The sequence below is a fragment of the Mytilus californianus genome, unplaced genomic scaffold (assembly GCF_021869535.1).
Source record: "Mytilus californianus isolate M0D057914Y unplaced genomic scaffold, xbMytCali1.0.p SCAF_116, whole genome shotgun sequence".
NCBI classification, from domain to species: Eukaryota; Metazoa; Mollusca; class Bivalvia; order Mytilida; family Mytilidae; genus Mytilus; species Mytilus californianus.
This window is the reverse complement of record NW_026262600.1, coordinates 1-12110: the sequence shown is the minus strand read 5'-3', so window position 1 is coordinate 12110 and position 12110 is coordinate 1.

Here is a 12110-nt window from a genome sequence, read left to right as displayed (position 1 = left end):
TCCGTAACACGGAAAAAAAAGTCATATTTGATAAAATATGCACTGGGGTCACCCACTTGTTCAAAACCATTGCCCCGGCAGTTCTGTATGGCTAGGGATTATAGATTCTGCTCTAATAAATAGCTTTTGGGTAGCACTACGACGAGGGGCCAAAGAATTTCTGGGGTAAGCATTCCTAGAGGACGAAAATTGCGTCCGAAACATGGAAATAAAGCCAAATTCGATAAAATACGCATTGGGGGCACCCACTTTCCGACCCATTGTCTCGGTAGTTCTTTATGGCTAGGCATTATAGACGCTGCCCAAAGGAATAGCTATTGGATAGTACTACAACGTGAGGGTAAAGAATTTCTGGGGTAAGCATTTTTAAAGGCCGAAAATTTCGTCCGTAACACGGAAAAAAAGTCATATTTGATAAAATATGCACTGGGGTCACCCGCTTGTTCAAACCATTGCCCCGGCAGTTCTGTATGGCTAGGGATTATAGATTCTGCTCTAATAAATAGCTTTTGGGTAGCACTACGACGAGGGGCCAAAGAATTTCTGGGGTAAGCATTCCTAGAGGACGAAATTGCGTCCGAAACATGGAAATAAAGCCAAATTCGATAAAATACGCATTGGGGGCACCCACTTTCCGACCCATTGTCTCGGTAGTTCTTTATGGCTAGGCATTATAGACGCTGCCCAAAGGAATAGCTATTGGATAGTACTACAACGTGAGGGTAAAGAATTTCTGGGGTAAGCATTCTTAAAGGCCGAAAATTTCGTCCGTAACACGGAAAAAAAGTCATATTTGATAAATATGCACTGGGGTCACCCACTTGTTCAAAACCATTGCCCCGGCAGTTCTGTATGGCTAGGGATTATAGATTCTGCTCTAATAAATAGCTTTTGGGTAGCACTACGACGAGGGGCCAAAGAATTTCTGGGGTAAGCATTCCTAGAGGACGAAAATTGCGTCCGAAACATGGAAATAAAGCCAAATTCGATAAAATACGCATTGGGGGCACCCACTTTCCGACCCATTGTCTCGGTAGTTCTTTATGGCTAGGCATTATAGACGCTGCCCAAAGGAATAGCTATTGGATAGTACTACAACGTGAGGGTAAAGAATTTCTGGGGTAAGCATTTTTAAAGGCCGAAAATTTCGTCCGTAACACGGAAAAAAAGTCATATTTGATAAAATATGCACTGGGGTCACCCGCTTGTTCAAAACCATTGCCCCGGCAGTTCTGTATGGCTAGGGATTATAGATTCTGCTCTAATAAATAGCTTTTGGGTAGCACTACGACGAGGGGCCAAAGAATTTCTGGGGTAAGCATTCCTAGAGGACGAAAATTGCGTCCGAAACATGGAAATAAAGCCAAATTCGATAAAATACGCATTGGGGGCACCCACTTTCCGACCCATTGTCTCGGTAGTTCTTTATGGCTAGGCATTATAGACGCTGCCAAAGGAATAGCTATTGGATAGTACTACAACGTGAGGGTAAAGAATTTCTGGGGTAAGCATTCTTAAAGGCCGAAAATTCGTCCGTAACACGGAAAAAAAGTCATATTTGATAAAATATGCACTGGGGTCACCCACTTGTTCAAAACCATTGCCCCGGCAGTTCTGTATGGCTAGGGATTATAGATTCTGCTCTAATAAATAGCTTTTGGGTAGCACTACGACGAGGGGCCAAAGAATTTCTGGGGTAAGCATTCCTAGAGGACGAAAATTGCGTCCGAAACATGGAAATAAAGCCAAATTCGATAAAATACGCATTGGGGGCACCCACTTTCCGACCCATTGTCTCGGTAGTTCTTTATGGCTAGGCATTATAGACGCTGCCCAAAGGAATAGCTATTGGATAGTACTACAACGTGAGGGTAAAGAATTTCTGGGGTAAGCATTTTTAAAGGCCGAAAATTTCGTCCGTAACACGGAAAAAAAAGTCATATTTGATAAAATATGCACTGGGGTCACCCGCTTGTTCAAAACCATTGCCCCGGCAGTTCTGTATGGCTAGGGATTATAGATTCTGCTCTAATAAATAGCTTTTGGGTAGCACTACGACGAGGGGCCAAAGAATTTCTGGGGTAAGCATTCCTAGAGGACGAAATTTGCGTCCGAAACATGGAAATAAAGCCAAATTCGATAAAATACGCATTGGGGGCACCCACTTTCCGACCCATTGTCTCGGTAGTTCTTTATGGCTAGGCATTATAGACGCTGCCCAAAGGAATAGCTATTGGATAGTACTACAACGTGAGGGTAAAGAATTTCTGGGGTAAGCATTCTTAAAGGCCGAAATTTCGTCCGTAACACGGAAAAAAAGTCATATTTGATAAAATATGCACTGGGGTCACCCACTTGTTCAAAACCATTGCCCCGGCAGTTCTGTATGGCTAGGGATTATAGATTCTGCTCTAATAAATAGCTTTTGGGTAGCACTACGACGAGGGGCCAAAGAATTTCTGGGGTAAGCATTCCTAGAGGACGAAAATTGCGTCCGAAACATGGAAATAAAGCCAAATTCGATAAAATACGCATTGGGGGGCACCCACTTTCCGACCCATTGTCTCGGTAGTTCTTTATGGCTAGGCATTATAGACGCTGCCCAAAGGAATAGCTATTGGATAGTACTACAACGTGAGGGTAAAGAATTTCTGGGGTAAGCATTTTTAAAGGCCGAAAATTTCGTCCGTAACACGGAAAAAAAGTCATATTTGATAAAATATGCACTGGGGTCACCCGCTTGTTCAAAACCATTGCCCCGGCAGTTCTGTATGGCTAGGGATTATAGATTCTGCTCTAATAAATAGCTTTTGGGTAGCACTACGACGAGGGGCCAAAGAATTTCTGGGGTAAGCATTCCTAGAGGACGAAAATTGCGTCCGAAACATGGAAATAAAGCCAAATTCGATAAAATACGCATTGGGGGCACCCACTTTCCGACCCATTGTCTCGGTAGTTCTTTATGGCTAGGCATTATAGACGCTGCCCAAAGGAATAGCTATTGGATAGTACTACAACGTGAGGGTAAAGAATTTCTGGGGTAAGCATTCTTAAAGGCCGAAAATTTCGTCCGTAACACGGAAAAAAAGTCATATTTGATAAAATATGCACTGGGGTCACCCACTTGTTCAAAACCATTGCCCGGCAGTTCTGTATGGCTAGGGATTATAGATTCTGCTCTAATAAATAGCTTTTGGGTAGCACTACGACGAGGGGCCAAAGAATTTCTGGGGTAAGCATTCCTAGAGGACGAAAATTGCGTCCGAAACATGGAAATAAAGCCAAATTCGATAAAATACGCATTGGGGGCACCCACTTTCCGACCCATTGTCTCGGTAGTTCTTTATGGCTAGGCATTATAGACGCTGCCCAAAGGAATAGCTATTGGATAGTACTACAACGTGAGGGTAAAGAATTTCTGGGGTAAGCATTTTTAAAGGCCGAAAATTTCGTCCGTAACACGGAAAAAAAGTCATATTTGATAAAATATGCACTGGGGTCACCCGCTTGTTCAAAACCATTGCCCCGGCAGTTCTGTATGGCTAGGGATTATAGATTCTGCTCTAATAAATAGCTTTTGGGTAGCACTACGACGAGGGGGCCAAAGAATTTCTGGGGTAAGCATTCCTAGAGGACGAAAATTGCGTCCGAAACATGGAAATAAAGCCAAATTCGATAAAATACGCATTGGGGGCACCCACTTTCCGACCCATTGTCTCGGTAGTTCTTTATGGCTAGGCATTATAGACGCTGCCCAAAGGAATAGCTATTGGATAGTACTACAACGTGAGGGTAAAGAATTTCTGGGGTAAGCATTCTTAAAGGCCGAAAATTTCGTCCGTAACACGGAAAAAAAGTCATATTTGATAAAATATGCACTGGGGTCACCCACTTGTTCAAAACCATTGCCCCGGCAGTTCTGTATGGCTAGGGATTATAGATTCTGCTCTAATAAATAGCTTTTGGGTAGCACTACGACGAGGGGCCAAAGAATTTCTGGGGTAAGCATTCCTAGAGGACGAAAATTGCGTCCGAAACATGGAAATAAAGCCAAATTCGATAAAATACGCATTGGGGGCACCCACTTTCCGACCCATTGTCTCGGTAGTTCTTTATGGCTAGGCATTATAGACGCTGCCCAAAGGAATAGCTATTGGATAGTACTACAACGTGAGGGTAAAGAATTTCTGGGGTAAGCATTTTTAAAGGCCGAAAATTTCGTCCGTAACACGGAAAAAAAGTCATATTTGATAAAATATGCACTGGGGTCACCCGCTTGTTCAAAACCATTGCCCCGGCAGTTCTGTATGGCTAGGGATTATAGATTCTGCTCTAATAAATAGCTTTTGGGTAGCACTACGACGAGGGGCCAAAGAATTTCTGGGGTAAGCATTCCTAGAGGACGAAAATTGCGTCCGAAACATGGAAATAAAGCCAAATTCGATAAAATACGCATTGGGGGCACCCACTTTCCGACCCATTGTCTCGGTAGTTCTTTATGGCTAGGCATTATAGACGCCTGCCCAAAGGAATAGCTATTGGATAGTACTACAACGTGAGGGTAAAGAATTTCTGGGGGTAAGCATTCTTAAAGGCCGAAAATTTCGTCCGTAACACGGAAAAAAAGTCATATTTGATAAAATATGCACTGGGGTCACCCACTTGTTCAAAACCATTGCCCCGGCAGTTCTGTATGGCTAGGGATTATAGATTCTGCTCTAATAAATAGCTTTTGGGTAGCACTACGACGAGGGGCCAAAGAATTTCTGGGGGTAAGCATTCCTAGAGGACGAAAATTGCGTCCGAAACATGGAAATAAAGCCAAATTCGATAAAATACGCATTGGGGGCACCCACTTTCCGACCCATTGTCTCGGTAGTTCTTTATGGCTAGGCATTATAGACGCTGCCCAAAGGAATAGCTATTGGATAGTACTACAACGTGAGGGTAAAGAATTTCTGGGGTAAGCATTTTTAAAGGCCGAAAATTTCGTCCGTAACACGGAAAAAAAGTCATATTTGATAAAATATGCACTGGGGTCACCCGCTTGTTCAAAACCATTGCCCCGGCAGTTCTGTATGGCTAGGGATTATAGATTCTGCTCTAATAAATAGCTTTTGGGTAGCACTACGACGAGGGGCCAAAGAATTTCTGGGGTAAGCATTCCTAGAGGACGAAAATTGCGTCCGAAACATGGAAATAAAGCCAAATTCGATAAAATACGCATTGGGGGCACCCACTTTCCGACCCATTGTCTCGGTAGTTCTTTATGGCTAGGCATTATAGACGCTGCCCAAAGGAATAGCTATTGGATAGTACTACAACGTGAGGGTAAAGAATTTCTGGGGTAAGCATTCTTAAAGGCCGAAAATTTCGTCCGTAACACGGAAAAAAAGTCTTATTTGATAAAATATGCACTGGGGTCACCCACTTGTTCAAAACCATTGCCCCGGCAGTTCTGTATGGCTAGGGATTATAGATTCTGCTCTAATAAATAGCTTTTGGGTAGCACTACGACGAGGGGCCAAAGAATTTCTGGGGTAAGCATTCCTAGAGGACGAAAATTGCGTCCGAAACATGGAAATAAAGCCAAATTCGATAAAATACGCATTGGGGGCACCCACTTTCCGACCCATTGTCTCGGTAGTTCTTTATGGCTAGGCATTATAGACGCTGCCCAAAGGAATAGCTATTGGATAGTACTACAACGTGAGGGTAAAGAATTTCTGGGGTAAGCATTTTTAAAGGCCGAAAATTTCGTCCGTAACACGGAAAAAAAAGTCATATTTGATAAAATATGCACTGGGGTCACCCGCTTGTTCAAAACCATTGCCCCGGCAGTTCTGTATGGCTAGGGATTATAGATTCTGCTCTAATAAATAGCTTTTGGGTAGCACTACGACGAGGGGCCAAAGAATTTCTGGGGTAAGCATTCCTAGAGGACGAAAATTGCGTCCGAAACATGGAAATAAAGCCAAATTCGATAAAATACGCATTGGGGCACCCACTTTCCGACCCATTGTCTCGGTAGTTCTTTATGGCTAGGCATTATAGACGCTGCCCAAAGGAATAGCTATTGGATAGTACTACAACGTGAGGGGTAAAGAATTTCTGGGGTAAGCATTCTTAAAGGCCGAAAATTTCGTCCGTAACACGGAAAAAAAGTCATATTTGATAAAATATGCACTGGGGTCACCCACTTGTTCAAAACCATTGCCCCGGCAGTTCTGTATGGCTAGGGATTATAGATTCTGCTCTAATAAATAGCTTTTGGGTAGCACTACGACGAGGGGCCAAAGAATTTCTGGGGTAAGCATTCCTAGAGGACGAAAATTGCGTCCGAAACATGGAAATAAAGCCAAATTCGATAAAATACGCATTGGGGGCACCCACTTTCCGACCCATTGTCTCGGTAGTTCTTTATGGCTAGGCATTATAGACGCTGCCCAAAGGAATAGCTATTGGATAGTACTACAACGTGAGGGTAAAGAATTTCTGGGGGTAAGCATTTTTAAAGGCCCGAAAATTTCGTCCGTAACACGGAAAAAAAGTCATATTTGATAAAATATGCACTGGGGTCACCCGCTTGTTCAAAACCATTGCCCCGGCAGTTCTGTATGGCTAGGGATTATAGATTCTGCTCTAATAAATAGCTTTTGGGTAGCACTACGACGAGGGGCCAAAGAATTTCTGGGGTAAAGCATTCCTAGAGGACGAAAATTGCGTCCGAAACATGGAAATAAAGCCAAATTCGATAAAATACGCATTGGGGGCACCCACTTTCCGACCCATTGTCTCGGTAGTTCTTATGGCTAGGCATTATAGACGCTGCCCAAAGGAATAGCTATTGGATAGTACTACAACGTGAGGGTAAAGAATTTCTGGGGTAAGCATTCTTAAAGGCCGAAAATTTCGTCCGTAACACGGAAAAAAAAGTCATATTTGATAAAATATGCACTGGGGTCACCCACTTGTTCAAAACCATTGCCCCGGCAGTTCTGTATGGCTAGGGATTATAGATTCTGCTCTAATAAATAGCTTTTGGGTAGCACTACGACGAGGGGGCCAAAGAATTTCTGGGGAAAGCATTCCTAGAGGACGAAAATTGCGTCCGAAACATGGAAATAAAGCCAAATTCGATAAAATACGCATTGGGGGCACCCACTTTCCGACCCATTGTCTCGGTAGTTCTTTATGGCTAGGCATTATAGACGCTGCCCAAAGGAATAGCTATTGGATAGTACTACAACGTGAGGGTAAAGAATTTCTGGGGTAAGCATTTTAAAGGCCGAAAATTTCGTCCGTAACACGGAAAAAAAGTCATATTTGATAAAATATGCACTGGGGTCACCCGCTTGTTCAAAACCATTGCCCCGGCAGTTCTGTATGGCTAGGGATTATAGATTCTGCTCTAATAAATAGCTTTTGGGTAGCACTACGACGAGGGGGCCAAAGAATTTCTGGGGTAAGCATTCCTAGAGGACGAAATTGCGTCCGAAACATGGAAATAAAGCCAAATTCGATAAAATACGCATTGGGGGCACCCACTTTCCGACCCATTGTCTCGGTAGTTCTTTATGGCTAGGCATTATAGACGCTGCCCAAAGGAATAGCTATTGGATAGTACTACAACGTGAGGGTAAAGAATTTCTGGGGTAAGCATTCTTAAAGGCCGAAAATTTCGTCCGTAACACGGAAAAAAAGTCATATTTGATAAAATATGCACTGGGTCACCCACTTGTTCAAAACCATTGCCCCGGCAGTTCTGTATGGCTAGGGATTATAGATTCTGCTCTAATAAATAGCTTTTGGGTAGCACTACGACGAGGGGCCAAAGAATTTCTGGGGTAAGCATTCCTAGAGGACGAAAATTGCGTCCGAAACATGGAAATAAAGCCAAATTCGATAAAATACGCATTGGGGGCACCCACTTTCCGACCCATTGTCTCGGTAGTTCTTTATGGCTAGGCATTATAGACGCTGCCCAAAGGAATAGCTATTGGATAGTACTACAACGTGAGGGTAAAGAATTTCTGGGGTAAGCATTTTTAAAGGCCGAAAATTTCGTCCGTAACACGGAAAAAAAGTCATATTGATAAAATATGCACTGGGGTCACCCGCTTGTTCAAAACCATTGCCCCGGCAGTTCTGTATGGCTAGGGATTATAGATTCTGCTCTAATAAATAGCTTTTGGGTAGCACTACGACGAGGGGCCAAAGAATTTCTGGGGTAAGCATTCCTAGAGGACGAAAATTGCGTCCGAAACATGGAAATAAAGCCAAATTCGATAAAATACGCATTGGGGGCACCCACTTTCCGACCCATTGTCTCGGTAGTTCTTTATGGCTAGGCATTATAGACGCTGCCCAAAGGAATAGCTATTGGATAGTACTACAACGGTGAGGGTAAAGAATTTCTGGGGTAAGCATTCTTAAAGGCCGAAAATTTCGTCCGTAACACGGAAAAAAAGTCATATTTGATAAAATATGCACTGGGGTCACCCACTTGTTCAAAACCATTGCCCCGGCAGTTCTGTATGGCTAGGGATTATAGATTCTGCTCTAATAAATAGCTTTTGGGTAGCACTACGACGAGGGGGCCAAAGAATTTCTGGGGTAAGCATTCCTAGAGGACGAAAATTGCGTCCGAAACATGGAAATAAAGCCAAATTCGATAAAATACGCATTGGGGGCACCCACTTTCCGACCCATTGTCTCGGTAGTTCTTTATGGCTAGGCATTATAGACGCTGCCCCAAAGGAATAGCTATTGGATAGTACTACAACGTGAGGGTAAAGAATTTCTGGGGTAAGCATTTTTTAAAGGCCGAAAATTTCGTCCGTAACACGGAAAAAAAGTCATATTTGATAAAATATGCACTGGGGTCACCCGCTTGTTCAAAACCATTGCCCCCGGCAGTTCTGTATGGCTAGGGATTATAGATTCTGCTCTAATAAATAGCTTTTGGGTAGCACTACGACGAGGGGCCAAAGAATTTCTGGGGGTAAGCATTCCTAGAGGACGAAAATTGCGTCCGAAACATGGAAATAAAGCCAAATTCGATAAAATACGCATTGGGGGCACCCACTTTCCGACCCATTGTCTCGGTAGTTCTTTATGGCTAGGCATTATAGACGCTGCCCAAAGGAATAGCTATTGGATAGTAAGCTACAACGTGAGGGTAAAGAATTTCTGGGGTAAGCATTCTTAAAGGCCGAAAATTTCGTCCGTAACACGGAAAAAAAGTCATATTTGATAAAATATGCACTGGGGTCACCCACTTGTTCAAAAACCATTGCCCCGGCAGTTCTGTATGGCTAGGGATTATAGATTCTGCTCTAATAAATAGCTTTTGGGTAGCACTACGACGAGGGGCCAAAGAATTTCTGGGGTAAGCATTCCTAGAGGACGAAAATTGCGTCCGAAACATGGAAATAAAGCCAAATTCGATAAAATACGCATTGGGGGCACCCACTTTCCGACCCATTGTCTCGGTAGTTCTTTATGGCTAGGCATTATAGACGCTGCCCAAAGGAATAGCTATTGGATAGTACTACAACGTGAGGGTAAAGAATTTCTGGGGTAAGCATTTTTAAAGGCCGAAAATTTCGTCCGTAACACGGAAAAAAAGTCATATTTGATAAAATATGCACTGGGGTCACCCGCTTGTTCAAAACCATTGCCCCGGCAGTTCTGTATGGCTAGGGATTATAGATTCTGCTCTAATAAATAGCTTTTGGGTAGCACTACGACGAGGGGCCAAAGAATTTCTGGGGTAAGCATTCCTAGAGGACGAAAATTGCGTCCGAAACATGGAAATAAAGCCAAATTCGATAAAATACGCATTGGGGGCACCCACTTTCCGACCCATTGTCCTCGGTAGTTCTTTATGGCTAGGCATTATAGACGCTGCCCAAAGGAATAGCTATTGGATAGTACTACAACGTGAGGGTAAAGAATTTCTGGGGTAAGCATTCTTAAAGGCCGAAAATTTCGTCCGTAACACGGAAAAAAAGTCATATTTGATAAAATATGCACTGGGGTCACCCACTTGTTCAAAACCATTGCCCCGGCAGTTCTGTATGGCTAGGGATTATAGATTCTGCTCTAATAAATAGCTTTTGGGGTAGCACTACGACGAGGGGCCAAAGAATTTCTGGGGGTAAGCATTCCTAGAGGGACGAAAATTGCGTCCGAAACATGGAAATAAAGCCAAATTCGATAAAATACGCATTGGGGGCACCCACTTTCCGACCCATTGTCTCGGTAGTTCTTTATGGCTAGGCATTATAGACGCTGCCCAAAGGAATAGCTATTGGATAGTACTACAAACGTGAGGGTAAAGAATTTCTGGGGTAAGCATTTTAAAGGCCGAAAATTTCGTCCGTAACACGGAAAAAAAGTCATATTTGATAAAATATGCACTGGGGTCACCCGCTTGTTCAAAACCATTGCCCCGGCAGTTCTGTATGGCTAGGGATTATAGATTCTGCTCTAATAAATAGCTTTTGGGTAGCACTACGACGAGGGGCCAAAGAATTTCTGGGGTAAGCATTCCTAGAGGACGAAAATTGCGTCCGAAACATGGAAATAAAGCCAAATTCGATAAAATACGCATTGGGGGCACCCACTTTCCGACCCATTGTCTCGGTAGTTCTTTATGGCTAGGCATTATAGACGCTGCCCAAAGGAATAGCTATTGGATAGTACTACAACGTGAGGGTAAAGAATTTCTGGGGTAAGCATTCTTAAAGGCCGAAAATTTCGTCCGTAACACGGAAAAAAAAGTCATATTTGATAAAATATGCACTGGGGTCACCCACTTGTTCAAAACCATTGCCCCGGCAGTTCTGTATGGCTAGGGATTATAGATTCTGCTCTAATAAATAGCTTTTGGGTAGCACTACGACGAGGGGGCCAAAGAATTTCTGGGGTAAGCATTCCTAGAGGACGAAAATTGCGTCCGAAACATGGAAATAAAGCCAAATTCGATAAAATACGCATTGGGGGCACCCACTTTCCGACCCATTGTCTCGGTAGTTCTTTATGGCTAGGCATTATAGACGCTGCCCAAAGGAATAGCTATTGGATAGTACTACAACGTGAGGGTAAAGAATTTCTGGGGTAAGCATTTTTAAAGGCCGAAAATTTCGTCCGTAACACGGAAAAAAAGTCATATTTGATAAAATATGCACTGGGGTCACCCGCTTGTTCAAAACCATTGCCCCGGCAGTTCTGTATGGCTAGGGATTATAGATTCTGCTCTAATAAATAGCTTTTGGGTAGCACTACGACGAGGGGCCAAAGAATTTCTGGGGGTAAGCATTCCTAGAGGACGAAAATTGCGTCCGAACATGGAAATAAAGCCAAATTCGATAAAATACGCATTGGGGGCACCCACTTTCCGACCCATTGTCTCGGTAGTTCTTTATGGCTAGGCATTATAGACGCTGCCCAAAGGAATAGCTATTGGATAGTACTACAACGTGAGGGTAAAGAATTTCTGGGGTAAGCATTCTTAAAGGCCGAAAATTTCGTCCGTAACACGAAAAAAAGTCATATTTGATAAAATATGCACTGGGGTCACCCACTTGTTCAAAACCATTGCCCCGGCAGTTCTGTATGGCTAGGGATTATAGATTCTGCTCTAATAAATAGCTTTTGGGTAGCACTACGACGAGGGGCCAAAGAATTTCTGGGGTAAGCATTCCTAGAGGACGAAAATTGCGTCCGAAACATGGAAATAAAGCCAAATTCGATAAAATACGCATTGGGGGCACCCACTTTCCGACCCATTGTCTCGGTAGTTCTTTATGGCTAGGCATTATAGACGCTGCCCAAAGGAATAGCTATTGGATAGTACTACAACGTGAGGGTAAAGAATTTCTGGGGTAAGCATTTTTTAAAGGCCGAAAATTTCGTCCGTAACACGGAAAAAAAGTCATATTTGATAAAATATGCACTGGGGTCACCGCTTGTTCAAAACCATTGCCCCGGCAGTTCTGTATGGCTAGGGATTATAGATTCTGCTCTAATAAATAGCTTTTGGGTAGCACTACGACGAGGGGCCAAAGAATTTCTGGGGTAAGCATTCCTAGAGGACGAAAATT